At 38.7% G+C, this 17,540-nt stretch overlaps 1 protein-coding gene across 2 annotated transcripts in view; it reads right to left on the bottom strand.

The window, feature by feature from the left end:
* Window positions 1-17,540, bottom strand: part of LOC134347941 (RNA-binding protein Nova-1) — a 273,130-nt gene that overhangs the window by 49,570 nt on the left and 206,020 nt on the right. The gene's annotated exons all lie outside the window — the stretch shown is intronic.

The following is a 17,540-nucleotide window of genomic DNA, read 5'->3' as shown; positions in this document are numbered from 1 at the left end:
GTCAGAACTCGAGGGCTTAAGTTACATGGAGTGGTTAGACAGGCTAGGACTTTATTCCTTGAAGCAGAGGAGATTGACGGGTGGCCTTAGAGAGGTGTATAAAATCATGAGGGGCATGGATAAAGTATACATACAATGTCAACACCCCCTTCCCTAGTTCCCAAGGAAGGGGAACTAAAATCTATAAGGCATAGATTTAAGGTGACAGGTGAAAAATGCAAGAGAGGTTTGAAGGGCAGCTTCTTCATACAGAGGGTGATGATTATCAGGAATGAGCTGCCAGAGAAAATGCTTAAGGAAGGTACAGTAGTAGCATTCAAAAGACATTTGGATAAATACAGGGACAGGAGGGGTTTAGAGAGAAAAGGGCCACCAAACACAAGCAAATGTAACTAGCTTGATGTTCAGCATGGATGAGTTAGGCTGAAGTGCCTTTTCCCATCCCGTATAGTTCAAATTCAAGTTCAAGTTTAATTATCATTCAGTCATACATGAACGCCCTCAATAGAGCTAAATGAAAGTGTTCCTCCAGGGCCAAGGTGCAAAACACAGAAACTGCAGTCACGCAGAAAACACAGCACGTACAGCACATGTATGTATTTACTATAGCTCTTTGAATCGATGTATAAATGAAGATATGTTTTCTATTTGGAAGCAATACCATTATTTATTTATTGACAATTCTACAATGCAACACAGAACAAAACATAGAAGAAACAGAATGCAGTGCGAATATAAATGAAATGAAGCACTGCAGTATCAATGCAGACAGCAATGACCAAAGCATTGTTACAGCCCAGTCTGTTACAGGTTGAGAATTCCCCAGATCAATCCCAACTAATTACAAATGAGCTGCGCTTTCAAGCAGATTTGAAACTTGGGAATTCAATTGGACAAGTAGATCTGAAATTTGGGAATTCAATCAGACAACTTTGCCCCTACCTATTCCTTATCATTCTGCGAACGACTGTCTGCAGTGGGCATCAGCTAAATCTGGATGCAGAACTACTCTTAAAATGTCTATAGACTGCTGTGATTTATGCTTGTTCAACAGAGACATGCTCCTGTTAAGATAGAAATCTATTTTTCCAGTGGAGCATTCTGAAATACTTAGTGACCTATGTTCAGACTTATCTTGTTCATTGTAGTCATTGAGAAGCCTTGAAACACTTCAATACACCAATTTATACCGAGGAAGTGTTAATTTAAATTCAGAATATGATCAAAGCTTTGTATACATTAAAGAGAAATGTGGAAGAACACTGTCCACTGAGCAATGTGTCTCAACATTTTACTGCATTAGGTTCATTGCATTGACCGAAGTGCTTCAGCTTGCATGCAACTTTTTAATTAAAACTATCTGAGGTATGATTTGTAGGGAACCATCAAAATCAAACAGACAATGGCTTCAATCAGCGTAACTGAATCTTCAGATATGCCAATTAGACAGCAGTAAAGGACAAATGAAGGATGTTACACCCTCAGATTATAGATGAAGCAGTTCTGAGAAAAGGAACAAGAGTCTTTATGACTTGGTTTTTGACGCACAAGAATGTTGAATCAGAAACAAACTGAGAGAGTGCTTCGGACATCTATACCTGCCAAATTCATTTATACGCTGATAAGATTAGTAATAAATTGATTAAATATATAAATATAAGAAATAGGAACAAAATAGGCTATGTGGCCCATTGAACCCTGCTTTGCCATTCAACAAGATCATGGCTGATCTGGCCGCAGAATCAGCTCCACATACCTGCCTTTTCCCTATAACCCTCAATTCCCCTGCTCAGCATAAAATTTATCTAACTGTCTTAAATATATTTAATGAGGTGGCCTCTACTGCTTCCCAAGACAGAGAATTCAACAAATTCATTCCTCTCTGGGGAAAACAATTTCCTTTCAACTCTGTCCTAATTCTATTCCCTTGAATCTTGAGGCTATGCCTCCTAGTTCTAGTCTTACTTACCATGGAAATAATTTTTCTGTCTCTATCTTATTTTCCCTTTCATAATTTTTTTGTTTTTATGAGATCCCCTTTCACTTTGACTTTCAGTAAGTACTGTCCCAAGCGACTCAATCTCTCCACATAGGCTAACCCCTCATCTCCAGAATCAACCTGATGAATCTTCTTTCCACTGCCTCCAAAACCAATATATCTTTTCTCAGATAAGGTGACCAGGACTGCATGCAGTACTCCAGCTGCGGCTTCATCAGTACCCTGTACAATTGCAGCTTAATCTCCCTGTTCTTAAATTCAATTTCTCTAGCAATGGAGTCCATTTGCCTTCTTGATAACCAGTTGCACCCGCAAACCAACCTTTTGCAATTCATGCACAAGCTCTCCCAAGTCTCTCTGCACAAAAGCATGCTGCAATCTTTCACAATTTTAATAATAATCTGATCTTCTATTTTTCCTTCCAAAGTGGACGAACTTACATTTACCAATATTGTACATCATCTGGCAGAATCTTTCCCACTTACCTAACCTATCTATATCCCTCTGCATCTTCAGCAGAATTTGTATTTCCACTGAATTTAGTCTCATTAGGAAACTTAGATATGTCACAATTGGCCCTCTCTTCCAAATTATTAATGTCCAGTATATCATTAACAGCACTGACCCCTGTGGCACTCCACTCAGCACTTACTGCAAACCAGAGAAACACCCATTTATACCAACTCTCTGCCTTCTATTGGTTAACCAATTCTCGAACCATTTAAAATACTTCGTACTGTAAGTATGTGGCTGGCTTTCATCTGTATAACATAAATCAGCACCTTTTGGTGGCTTGCAAAAAGTTACTTGGTGGAAGAGGCCTTGGATTTATTTTCACGGACCTTTCACTATTCTCAGTGCTTGATGCAAGCGAGATGACTGGAGTAGTGGGACCATTAGATGGACAGAGCTTCAAAGGGTGCAATGAAGTAGAAGCCCCAGCCATGAAACCACTGAAAATTCCTGAGAGTTGGCAAAGCCTGCTTACAAAGCTCTTTCTGATCAGCATTTCAAAAACATATATTTAAATAAAGAAGAGATAATGTTGACAAAAAACACTTTTAAATTAAAAATATCCATCATAAATAATTAAAATTGGAACTTAATTTTACTGTAATTTTCTCTCCATGGACCTGCAATTTCCACTATAATTAATGGGATCATAGATCTCATCAGCATATGAACGCTTATTCCCTAACAAGAGTAAATCTGCAGATACTGGAAATCCAAGCAACACAAACAAAATGCTGGAGGAACTCAGTAGGCCAGGCAGCATCTATGGAAAAGAGTAGGTCGACATTTTGGGCCGAGACCCTTCATCAGGACTGGAGGAAACCATCTCTATGGTCCTACACTCATCTCTAGAACATTTGGATCTGGACTGCATCTTGGTACGTGTGATAATAATACACCAATTAATTTAGATTGGGTGATCCCTTTGTATTACACACCTGCTTTATCTGCCGGAGTAACCTGAAGCTTCCGATCACCTGGTACATTAATTTGCCATTTCACTCCTGCTCTGACTATTGCAGTGACTCTGTAGTTAGATTCCTTTATTTCTTTAGAAATGGCCAATGTGAGATTGAGGGGGTGCCTTTTCACGCGACCTCTGTCCTCAGATGTGGCTATACCTTTCTGTTACAATTTGTTTCATTTTTCTTCCATCTCTGTTTGCAAGATCACTTTTAATCTGAAAACCTTGGTCAACGTCCCATCATAGACACTGCCCCTGTCCTCTCCTTTCACCCCACTTGTTTTTTTTCCACTTTTCAACTTCTATGCAGGATCTTTGATTTGAAACATTGACTCTTCTTCCCTCACACAAATACCTTTGATCCCTTCTAACATTTTCTGTCTCTGGTTCAGATTTTCAATATCTACAGACTTTTGCCCCTGGTTATATTATGAGATATAACCAGTAGTTAAGGCCTGCTTGTAACTCTTAAAGGGGTGGTGCACTAAGGCATCAGCAGACTCTGTTTGGTTTCAGAATTCTTTAAAAACTTCCAAGAAATAGTGAAAAATATTATAATATATGAAAGAGTAGGTTCTGTGATTTGTCAACGCTGCATTGCAGTACTTGGTGCAAGTAGCAGAAACTAGCAGGTTCCCAATAGTCATAGGTGTTCAGGAGGTCATCCATATTGAAGCTCAAAAGATAATCGCAGCAGATAGGCATGTAGGTAAATGTTAGGGGCTGCTCCCTAATGACATGGAATTAAGGCAGCAGACACTGAATGACCTTGCTTGGATAGTCAAGGTCACAAATGTGTCTTTAAGTTTGTCCTGACATGCAGATATCACAGCCTGCAGAGTTTTGAAAACTGCAGATGCTGAAAAACACACAGATACAGTGAGTCCTAATGAAGGGGTTTGGCTCGAAACATCAACTGTTTATCCATTTCCAGAGATGCTGCCTGACCTGCTAAGTTCCTCCAGCATTTCGTGTGTTACTCAAACACAATGCTTGATACTCACTAAAACATTTCCTTCTGTGGGAGAAAGTGATGCACAACCAGGCAAAGCAGCTAGTAATCAGGAGGCAAGGCAGACCCCTGTGTCCCTTTCATTTCAAATACCCAAGAATGTAGCCTAGTTAGGCTGTACAAGTAAGGGAATAGCTTTATTTCACTCTTGCAGCCAGCATCAGCTCTAGTACTGAAATTCCTCAGAATTAGTACAGAGATGTGATTTACTTTGGAGAGAGACTGACTATGTGTAGCTTTTGGTTAAAGCAGGGAGAGAAAAAAATAATATGGAAGTTTGATCAAGTAGCAAGGCACATCCAAAAGAAAAACAATAAGAAGTATGTGGAGCTTTGGGAAGTTGACCAATATCAAAGAGCATACAGGAATCTATCATCAACTTGTTGCATAGGGTTCCCAGTAGTTAAATAGTGGTCAGTTCCATTCAGACACACAAATTCCACCGTGATTTTGCAATTTTAGGGCTGATGTCACAGCTTCCACTAAAACTGGAAACTGGAATCAGAATTAATTTATTATTGTCACATGTGCCAAAGTACAGCATGTTATGGAATATGCTGAGATACAATGAAAAGTTTGCCTTGTATACTGTTCACCCAGATCAATGTGTCAGTGCACTGAGATAGAACAATAATGCAGGATAAGATGCAACAGCTATAAAGAAGGTGCAATGTCGTAACAAGGTACACTTTGAGGTCAATCATCCTTGTTATCATATGACAAAGTTATTCAGTAGTCTCATAACAGCATGGCAGAAGGTGCCCTTGAGTCTGGTGGTATGTGCTTTCAGGTTTTTGTTTCTTTTGTCTGATGGGAGGGGATAAAAGAGAATAACTCCTTAGTCATGCTGGCCATTTTACTAAGGGAGAGAGAAGTTTAGACAGTGTCCATGGAGGGGAAAGCTAGTTTGTATGATGTGCTGAACTGTGTTCACAACATTCATTAGTTTCTTGCAGTCATGGATGGTACAGTTGCTGTACGAAGTTGTGATGCATTCAGATAGAATACTTTCTATAGTGCATTGATAAAAATTGTTAAGGGTCGACTGGGACACACCAAATCTCTTTAGACGCCTTAGGAATTAGAGATGTTGGTGAGCTTTCTTGGCTACAGTATCAACGTGGTTGGACTAGGAGAGGCTATTGGTTATGTTCACTCCTAGGAAGCTTAGCAGCATTGATGAAGATAGAAGCATATGGACTGCCTCCTTTCCTGAAGTCAATGATCAGTTCTCTTCTTTTGTTGGTGTTGAGCAAAATGCTGTTGTCATGTTACTAAGCCCTCTATCTCCTTTCTGTTTGCCAATTCATTATTACTTGAGAAATAGCCCACTATGGTGGTATCATCTGCAAACTTGTAGATGGAATTAGAGCAGAATCTGACTATGCAGTCATGAGTGTACAGGGAGTACAGTGGGGGGCTGAGGGTACAGTCTTGTGGAGCACCAGTGTGTGGAATAATTGTGGTGCCCATCCTTACTGAATGGGGTTTGCAGGTCAAGAAGTCAAGGATCCTGTTGCAGAGGAGGGTGTTGATGAATCAATATTCAGTGGTACTTGGGCTGTTACTGTGTGCACATGGTCTACTGGTATGGAATGCCCATCAAAATTATTAGCCATGTCACAATAACTATCCCTTGGAGGGTCAAGCTCACAATGGAAATAATTTTAACAGCTGTGAGGGAGTCAAGCATTGGTCGGCATGGTCATTGACTATGGTCACCTACCAGAAGGCCACCAAGGAATAGAGATGATATATCTTATCTACAGAACTCTATTAGTTACAGAAGAAGTTCTCAGAGTTTGGTGATGAGCTTGCTTGGTATTATAGTATTGAAGACAGAACTGTAGTCAATGCACAGGTTTTGGTATGGAAGGTTAAATTGCTGCCATACTTACGATAGATTACAGAGTGCATGGAGACTTGTGAGATATCAGTGCAGTTCAGCAATCTGTCATCTAACTAGGTGTCTCCACAGAGCACACAGCTAGTCTACTCTTGGTACTCATCTTGCCATCCTGCCAGAACTGTTGACAGTTAGCCAAATGTCAATGAGTGTTTTCACCCAAGCCATTTTGCAGCAAGGGCTCTAAGGCCTGGAGCTGGTGTGTAATCCTTCATTTCCTTCTGCTCTGAAAGTTAGCAGCTTTTCACCAGTCACACTCCTCCATTGCAAACATGGTCAGACTGCGCCATCAAAGCCATGCAAAATGGGAGCAAGAAGTGAACCTACAAATGTGCTACTATGGAAAATAGCAGGACTTTATTTATCAATTTTGTTTTGAGATGTTTATTGTGTGGTGGCTTTTGCACTTATGCACTCTAATGGTCAGAACAGTAAAGATAAGGCGGGTATAAAGATAGGTGGTATTCAATGAGTAATTGAAGCTAAGTTTATTGCCTTTAGATTGAATTCTTAAAGGACAACCCAGGCAGACAGTGTCCATCTAAATTGGCTTTACCTTTCCTTTTCCCTTCTACCTGCACACCGGGGAGGTGGTGTATTGGCTATAATCTTCTGATGTATGTAGTAGACTACTATGAATACTGACACCAAATAAAGCTCCTACAGAGCAGATGAAGCACCATATACACCCTCCCAGCATTCCAACAGTCTGCCAAATTAATATTCAGTGGGACTTTGGCATATGTACACATGATCTACTGGTGTGGAATACCCATCAGAAATATTATTCATATTGCAGTAGCTATCCCTAGGAGGGTCAAACTCAGAATAAAGATAATTTAACAACTGTGTGGGAGCTGGAATTGGTTACCATGGTCACTGACTATGGTCAACCACCAGAAGATCACCAAAGGAATTGAGTTGAAACATCACACCCACAAGATTGCATGTATAAATTTAATGTGACCTCATATGAAGTGGATGTCTGCAGTCCCAGTTAGAAAGAAGGAAAACTGGTCATCTCTTTTTGAATATAAGTGTTTATAATAAACCTGAACTGCTGTAAACATGTAGAAAAAGCCAATCACTGACACTGATCCAAGGCCGTAGATGCAACTACAGTGACAGCACATTTCACAGATGGATATCTTTTTTAAAGTGTAGACATCTCACACAGTGCTCCTTGCTGACATTCAGGAAGAACTGGCATCTGGATGGATATAAACATTTACTGTGCATCCTCACTCTCAGTCTTTCCTGTTTGTCCAACACTGCAATGACTCCATTCATTTTAAGGGAATATAATAATCTCGGGGAACAATTGGTTTGTGCAGAACGCTGCACATTAATGTAAATCAATACTAGGTGGACCACTTCATGCTGAGCTCTGAACTTGAAGCAAACCTAGAAAGCATTAACAAATGTAGAACTACAGCAGCTAGTAAACCATAAGAAATTAACATGTAAATAATTAAAGATTCATTTAAATGATATAATGGAGAGGTCAGAAGGTATGGTGATGTAGAAAGTTTGTTCTAGTACTCGCTAATTTTCCCCCCACATGTATTTAAGCCAGTACACTTGCTGAAATTTTCTGGCCCCAAATTGCAGAGCACTGTCAAATTAGTTTGTGTTTGCATAATGATGCACATCATGGGCTTTCTATAGTTGTATACTGTACTGTACATCTGATGGGCACGCAGCACCCAAGCCAATTCTCTCTTGCACACTGCCCAACACAAGTTGTCTGACAATGTTCACACGGGCTCCGAATATCACTTCTGTTTTCCAAAAGATGATATATGTAGTTCCCAAAAACTGGCACCACCTTATTCAATTTTGCCCCTTTAGTATCTAATGTATAAGTAAAATGTGCAGAACCACACAGCTTTATTCTCTACAGATTTAAAAGGCAGGGTTCTTTCATGATCAATTTTTTATCAAAACCTGGTCATTTTCCAACATTTCATTGTAACATAATGATAAAGAAACCGGTCAAATTCTTTCTACAGAGCAGATTCTAAACTTAGTTGTAATTTCTTTTTTGACAAAGGGAAGTAATAAAATCAGGAAGAAATGGTGGCATGTAGATTTGAACAAAGGAAGAGAATTTTCAAATGGAAATGTAGGTTGTGCAGGAGCAGGTGTAGGTTGATTGGCATGGGAGCGGAGGGTGATACATTGCTGGGGGATAAATTATGGGTGACAGAATAATCTGAACTCCATGCAGAATGAGATCTTGGACAGGAAAGCATTGAAATAATCAAACATAAAGGGTGAAACGATGCCTAAGGGGGGTGGATGCAGATAAACTGTGGCAAATGTAGAGATTAGAAGAGCCGGGAAATAGAAGTAAATGATTTGATAATGGAGAAGAGGTTGAACTGAAGATTCAGGCTAGAAAATGAGAGCTGGACAAAGAACAGAAGAATTTGGAGAAGAATTGGACTATTAGGCCCGTTGAGTCTCCTCCACCAATCCATCATGTCTGATTTATTATCTCCCTCAATCCCATTCTCCTACCTTCTCTCCGTAACCTTTGTCACTCTGACTAATCAAGAATCTAGCAACTTCTGCTTTAAATATACTCAGTGACTTGGCTTCCACAGCCATCCATGGCAATGAATTCCACAGATTCACTACCCTCTGGCTAAAGACATTCCCCCTCATCTCTGTTCTAATGGATGTCCCTCTATTCTGAGGCTGAGCCCACTGGCCCTACACTCACCCACTATCAAGAAACGTCTTCTACACATTCAATTTATCTAGGCCTTTCAATATTCGATAAGTTTCAATGAGATCCCCACCCATTCTTCTAAACTCCAGCATGTACAGGTGTAAAGCCATCAAATGCTCCTCATATGTTAACCCTTTCATTCCTGGGATCATTGTCATGAACCTCCTCTGTACCCTCTCAAATGGCAGCACATATCTTCTTAGATAAGGGGCCTAAAACTGCTCACAATACTCCCAAGTGGGGTCTGATTAATGCCTTAGCATTACATCCTTGCTCTTATATTCTATCCCTCTACAAATAAATGCTAATATTGCATTTTCCTTGATCACCAATGACTCAACGTGCCCTTCCACCTATTTTCATATCATCCACAAACTTGGCTACAAAGCCATCAATTCCATTATCCAATTCGTTGCAATATAACATGAAAAGAAGTGGTCCAAAATCACCATCTCCAAAGGGTTCCTTTACCTTAAGCTCCCTAATTACATCTGGTTCATTACACAACACCCAATTCAGAATTTCCATCCCCTTACTGGACCCAATCACAAGCTGCTCTGAAAAGCATCTTGAAGGCATTCCAGAAATTCCTTTTCTTGTGATCCAGCACCAACTAGATTTTCCCAATCTACCTGCATATTGAAATTGCCCGAGACCATATGTAACATTGCTCTTTTTACTTGCCTTTTCTATCTCCCATTATAATTTGTATCCTACATTTCAGCTACTGTTCAGAGGCCTGCATAACTCCCATAAGGGTATTTTTAGCCTTGTAGTTTCATAAATCTACCCACAAGGATTCTACATCTTCCGATTCTATGTCACCTCTTTCTAAGGATTTGATTTCTTTTCTTTTACCAACAGAGCCACCCTCCCACCCACCGACCTGCCTGTGCTTTTTACACAATATATATTCTTTGACGTTAAGCTCCCACTTATGATTTTCTTTCAGTCCTGACTCAGTGATGCCCACAATGTCATACCTGCCAATCTTTAACTGTGTTACAAGATTATCTACCTTATTCTGTCTACTGCATGCATTCAAACAACTTCAGCTCTGTATTCATCACCATTTTTGATTCTGCCCCCATGTTACAATGGATTGATGGATAGCATGAATTTGGAAAGGGCGTTAGGGGTGATACAGTGAATGAGGGGTGATACAGTGAATGAGATGTGCTAAGGTAAGAGCACCAGTTTGGGGAAGTCTGATTTGGCAAGAATATGATATTGCTCTATGTATTCCTAATCTAGGCTGCTTTCTCCTACCTATTGACTGAAAATTTCTCATCACCTAAACAAGTACAAGTAGGTTGTGTGCTCTCCACAAAGCATCAAGGAAATGTTTCTACAGCAAGATTTTTAATTAATTATGTTTATGTAGAGATACAACACAGAACAGGCCTTTCCAGCCCAATGAGCCACACCACCCAGCAACTCACCTATTTAACCCTAGCCTAATTACGGGACAATTTACAATGACCAATTAAACTACTAACCAGTACACCTTTGGACGGTGGGAGGAAACCGGAGCAGCTTGAGGAAACCCAGGTGATCATGGGGAGAACATGCAAACTCCCTGCAGAGACTGCCGGAATTAAGCTCCGAAGCTCCGACACTCAGCTGTAATAGCACCATGCTAACCACTACACTTCTGTAGTGCTCTTTTACAGCAACAGATATTGGAACTTTAGGCCCAGAAGTTTTCATGTTTTCCCTGTGATCGTGTAGGTTTCCTCTAGGTGCTCTGGTTTCCTCTCATATCCCAAGGATATGCTGGCAGACAGGTTACTTGACTTCTATAATTTGCTCCTAGTGTGCAGATGAGTAACATCACCTGGGCAAGTTGCTGGGAATGTGGCGATAAGTAAATTTAGTGTCAATAGGTCCCTGATGATGATGCTGACTCAGCAAGCTGAAGGCCTGTTTCCATGTTGCATGACAGCATATGCTTCTCCAGATACTTCAATTTCCTCTCACACTCCACAGATCTGCAGGGTGATAGGTTAACTGGCCACATTTAAAACAAAATGCTTCTAGTGTGTGGGTGAGAAGTATAATCTGGGAGGAGTTGATGGGAAATTGGATTGAATTTTAAACAGATGAGCTTTATGTAAATAGGTGTTTGATGGTCTGTGCAGACTTGGTGGGCTGAGCAGCTCATTTCTCTGCTGTATGACTTTATGAATGATGGCATGTGGAGTAATTTACGTAGCTTTATAAATGAATCAAAGAAAGCTTACAAGGCCACTGTGATCCTAAACCATATGCAAGACTGCATGCTAAAGGGGTAGGATGTGGGCTATGTAGGGGGTGGGGTTGTCACAGGTAATTTAGTTAGGGTTTAGTGAAAGCACACACAGGGAACATTATAGAGTATAAATCTCCTTACAAAAACAACAATATTCATCCCTGAAAGATCATATGTTTCACCAGACTTTTTCCTTTAAATGAGAACTTCGTTCTATGAAGGGAGACAGAGTAGGAAGGGCTTTCTTTCTCTGAAGGTTAAGAGATTAAAATATAATTTCATTAGGATAGAAGTTGATGATTTATCCTCACTGGAAAGTCTACATTCCTGGTTTTAAGAACCCCTCTGTTTCCTTGTGACAATGGTGAGGGAGGCCTCTGTGCCCCACATAGGAAAAATAAAGCCCTTTGCTCTCAGAAGAGCATTACTAGTATAAAATAGTGCACAGAACCAGACCTAGCTTCTTTAATAATCAGACACAAATAGCTTAACTTCGAGTTTCTTCAAATGAATACAATCTCAGCCCACCCCTAGGAATCTGACCTTATCCTAATAGTCCTGTTTGAAAATGGTAGAATTTTTTCTTGTCTGATCCTATCCTTCATTATGAAGCAGGAGGCTCAGAAAGTGTCTGCTCATATTGAACCTCTACAAAAGTAAGCACGAGCTGCATCCCCAGATGTTGGATGCAGGAATGTTTTGGGTTGGGATGGGTATTGGGGTGGAAGCATTGTGAAAATACATCAATTAGAATGGGAAAAGCAATATTTCCCTCTAGTGAGTGGAGAATGTGAATGACCAGGAGTCTAAATATAAATATGAGATGCTCTGTTACAGGGAAGGCTCATTAAGTTTGGGGCTCTAATTCCCAAACTCTGGTTGAGAGTTAAGATGCCACCAAGATAAATAGCATGCAGATATCCAACATTAGAATGCAAGGTAAAGTGAATCTGGTATTGTGTTGAGGGAAGATGTGAAAATGTTCACTTCAGTAGTATAGCTGAATATTCAGTGAATACAAGTTGCTTGGCAGCAGCTCAAATAAAAATAATTTTAGAGTAACAATACTGAAAATTTTATGTAGAAATGGTCACCTGATGACACAAAAATCAAACATGTCCAGATGCAGAATATGTTTTAAAACAGTAGGGATTAATAAGCAAATTAAAGTTAACAGAATGTTTATGTGTTCATGGTCTTAGTCAAGTTAGGCACTATGGAAAATCAATTACTGTCTCAAAGCGATTTCATAAATTGATTGGGTTCTGCACATAAGGTGCAGTAACACTGAAGTTGAAGATCCCAGGTGCATTAAGTAGATATTCAAAGATCACAGTAGTTTAATCTTTGCAACTGTAATTTATTTTTAACAAGTGGGAGTTTAAACCTAATCTTGGAGCAATAAATCATGTTGCTGCCAAAGCACTCAGCCATTACCCTTCAGTACGAGTGGATAAATGAAATGAAGCCTGGTTAAATGCAAAAAAATAAAGATTATCATTGATCGCAACAGAGGAGGAAGCTGCAGTAATTTTTTTCCTCATCTTTTTTTAAGCAAATATAAAGGTTCAACTGTGCAAATTTCCCAAGAAAATATAGAATGGAATTTAAAAGTCAATCCATAATTCCCTTTAGATTTTGTGCCATTCAAAGGTTGCCATGAGATGGATGTGCTATTAAAATTATCCTGGTCTCCTGGAATGTCAGAGCCATTTGTTAGACGAATCCAAATTAAAAAAGGATCAAAGCAGTTCAATCTTTTTACATAAACTCGGACCAAAACTTTGCTAAATTGAAGATGATTTCTTTTGACATCAGTTCAATTAGAAGTTAATAACTTTGCTGTCAATGAAAGAAAGCAACAAAGAATGCAACTGTTTGGATTTACCCAACTAACAAAAACTGATCAGCTTTTTATTTTTGGCTAAGCCATTGTTAGTAATAAATGTCCAATAATTTAGGTTTGTGTGTTGTCAACCATTTTTTCCCCACACTCAAGACTAAAAATTGTTTTCTCTCTGCAATGCCCTTAAAGTGATAATGGAAAAAACAAAAATCAATTTGTTTCCAAGGCAGCAAGCCAACCCTATTGTGGATCTTATTAACTCTAAGATTGCGTACATTATGCTTCCAGTCTCAGTTTTTCTCCAGATAAACCTAATCTTGGTCAACACACAATAGTGATAAATTGCTCATGTCGGCTAATCTCACTATGCTGTTTACCTATAAAGTATGTCGACAGGTCAGAGATTACCTCTCTGCAACCTTTTCCAATTTACTGCTGTGCTGCAAATGGATTATCAACACACTGATGTGAATGTTAATCACTGTTCCTCTTACAAACAAATGTCAGGCATGTTATTTATCACAGAATAATGAACTTAAAAGCAGACCCTGTCTCTTCAAACCACCACGACATCATGATGGCAACTACACGGCAGTTTTAAAATGAGGAGGGGCAATAGAGGTACTGGAATTTCCAAAGAAAATGACAGTAAGACTCCTGTGTCTGATACCAATTCATCATAAAATTGTGAAGCAATAAACTTTCATTAATACAAGTGTGCTAATGTCACTTATTAATCTTCCACATAAAACAACAAACTGAAATGAGCAGCCAACGTTTTTGCAAGTGACATTGCTAGGAAAGTAAGTAGAGCTGCTCTAAGTGCAGGATGTGGTGAGTGACAGACACCAGAGCATCTATTACTTTTCCACTAATGATTTCATTGTGGCGTCCAGTGGCCTCAACGTTTCTACAAATTCAATTTCTTCAGTACTGGCAATTAGTTTTAATTCGTGCAAAATTAAATGCATGGAACAGAGGTTCTACACACAATATGTTAATCTGCTTTTTGCACATTAGTTGTTTAAACTTTCATATATCTAGACCTATTTGTATGCATTAGGTGATGATAAATAATGTTATCAGTTCACTTGGACTGAGTTTTTCAAATGGAGTCCAGCTATTGTTCCATCATGTGTTGCTTCAGAGAACAATGTACAATTAATCCTTGACCTTGACAGTATTTGAAACCAAGGAAGAAAGAGGTAGCATAATGATACAGTTGTAGAAACAGAATGTATTTTCCACTGTGATAAACTGAAAGAATAACTTTGTATAACATTGTATAATCTTTGTTCTTAATGATATTCACATCAAGAAAACAAATTGCAATGCATAAGAAAAACAGACTTGGTCAGTTACGCCAGTGAGTAGTCGCTAAAATGTTTTATACAGTTTACACACTTGATTAATTAAAAATAATTCACATCAAATCTAAATAGAAATAATATTCTGTAGTTATTATCCATAACCATAGAGTAAAGATTAAACATCATGATTAAGTCTACATTGTTTGAAGTAACGATAATCAGAAATTACATAATTTGATAACAAGAACAAGGTTATGTGTCAGTTAGGTCATGGACAGGTGCTTCAGAAAGCAAAACCATTTTGTGAAAGGTGCACAGAAACCCGAATGAACAATTTTCTGTAAAAAGGCTGTACTATATTCAGTTTAATGCTGGTTTGTGAGTGGGAGGTAACAAGTAAGTTTGAGCAAGAGGCCTTTTATACAAAGCACTATTATGGTTAAAAAAAAATAGGTCAATAGGTAATGTTCTTCAGGAGCATTATTACAGAAAATTCTTCAATTAGGCACAAAAGAAGCTCTTTTTTGAGAGTTGGCAAAAAACTCATTGGCAAAGATCATTTTTAAAGAAGAGCAACTACAGACCACGAAAGATTTAATAAAAGAAATCTAGCTATTAGGGCTAAAGTAGCTGAAGATGCAGCAGTCAATGGGGGCATGAATAAAATCACAAATGCACAAGAAGGTAGAACTAGACTAAGATAAAAAAAAATGGTGAAGAGGCACGAGTCACTGCAGTCATCAATTTATAAGCCAAACCTGATAAGAAGGGAAGAAATTTCAATTTTATTTCAAACTTCTTCATGTACTCTGCAGCAATGAGACAATGTAATGCAAGGCTTTCATTACGCTACTTCATTAAAATATTTTATTTCAGCAATTCATTCCTATCTAGTGCACAGCTGGAACTTATACTTTCTACAGTCATCAGTTGTACATCACAGAAATAGGCTTTTTGGCCCACCACATCCATGCTGGCCTTTTAGTCCATCTATATTAATACCACTTGCCCACATTTAGGTCTGTACTCTTCTATGAAATGCCTATTCTTAAAATCTCTTAAATGTAGAGATTGCTTCTGCAGTTGTGGACAATTTTGGGGATTTTGTAGTTCATACACATTGCATGCTTGTCAGCCTTTGTTGTGTGTGGTTTCTCATGGATTCTATGGTGATTCATTGTTTTGTGGCTGCCTGCAAGAGATGTATCTCAAGGTTGTATATGGCATACATACTTCGATAATAAATTTACTTTCAACTTTGCACCTAATTCCATTACCTCCTCTAGCAGCAGGTTGTAGATAACAACCATTAGCTGCACAATATAATTTACCCCTTAATTCCTCTTCAGAACACTTTCCTCATATCTTAAAGCTAGTCCCTCTTGTTTTTGATAACCCTACCATGGGAAATAAAGATTCTGATTTTATACCCTATCATAATTTCATATACTTCTTCAAGGTTATTCTTCAACTTCCTTTGCTCCAGAGAAAACAAGCCCAATTTATCCAATCTCTCTCTGTAACTCAGGTCGTCGAATCCAGGAAACAGTCTGATGAAACTCCTCCGCATTTTCGTCAGCATATCCAAATGCTTGTTAGAATGCATTGAGCAGGATAGTTCATGATTCACAAAATGCAATCTAACTAGAATTCTGTTAAGCCGCAACATAATCTCCCAATTTTTATATCCCATGCCCCAAACTAGGATGTGTTTCAGGGAAATAAAGACTTAGATTCCAAGGTCTCTCTGTTCATCAACATTCTCAGTGTCCTACCAGTTACTAAATATATCCTATCCCTATTAGACTTCTTAACTTACATCACCTTCCTAACCTTTGCTAAAACATGCTGACTCTGAACTCTTGCTAGCTCTTTATTAATGATTATTCATCTCAGCCATTTTACTCTTAATTACCTGCTCCAAATCTACTTGACCCTCTCTTGCAGTATTGAAAATGGCCTTTCCCCAATTTAAGACTTTATTGTGAAGACCAACTGTATCTTTGAAACTTACAGAACTATTGTCACTGTTTGCAAATGGTTCCACCACTGGCACTGCCTAGTTTCATTTTCTAAGAAAAAGGTTGAGCACTACCCCATCTTTGGTCGGATTATATTGTCTCAAAACAATTCTTGAATGCATTTAACAATCTTTTATGTCCAAATATCTCTGCAATACAGAATGAATCTGGGTATTTTCTGTATTATATCATGTTTTCTGGTTGGAGTGTGTACACTCCAAAGCCGAAGTCTTGAACATTAAAATCTTGAGCAACAACCTGCTTCTTAAGGATCTCAGGTATCTCTGTTCCATTGACTGCTTCTTACTTTCAGCTCCTTAAAATCTTAATTGTTCTGAGGGAGAAGACCCTTTCTGGTCTTTAGTTCAGTTCCAACAACAAAATGCACCTTAAACATTGTACTCTACTAGTATAACAGCTCTATAAATTACAAAATTGCAGTGACTCTCATTTATGTTTGAAACACACACACACACACACACACACAAAATATCCTATCAACAAAACATAATTGGTCTTACCTCTTTTTCAAACAACATGACCAAATATTGATGAAGTCATCTTTAACACTAGAGCTTTTGAACATGCTCAGCAGGGACACAACACGTTAAATCATGATGCACAACGGGAAGAATGATTAATCTAATTTAGAAAGCCTTTGCCTTTGTGCTACATTCAGTTGAGAAAGCAGATATGTTATTTCTGACAAAAAGGCAAAATGGTTAGTGAAGGGAAATCTGGAAACAAAAAGGCACAGAGACAAGGATATATTTTCTGCTCTTACCAGAGACAGTCAATCAGTTAAAGCAAAAGCCCACAATACTGTAGACAGGAAGTTCTATAATAAGCAGCATCATACTTTTGCTGTGGAATTAGCACTCCAGTCTAATCTAAAGCTAGTTATTAACATATGTACCTGTTACAAAATATTCAAGTCCAGGAAAGGCCTCCTTCCCAGCGTGGCTGCACAATGTTCTCTAT

The sequence above is a fragment of the Mobula hypostoma genome, chromosome 1, assembly GCF_963921235.1.
Source record: "Mobula hypostoma chromosome 1, sMobHyp1.1, whole genome shotgun sequence".
Classification (NCBI taxonomy): domain Eukaryota; kingdom Metazoa; phylum Chordata; class Chondrichthyes; order Myliobatiformes; family Myliobatidae; genus Mobula; species Mobula hypostoma.
The sequence above is the reverse complement of the archived record's forward strand: the minus strand, read 5'-3'. Positions and strand labels throughout refer to the sequence as shown.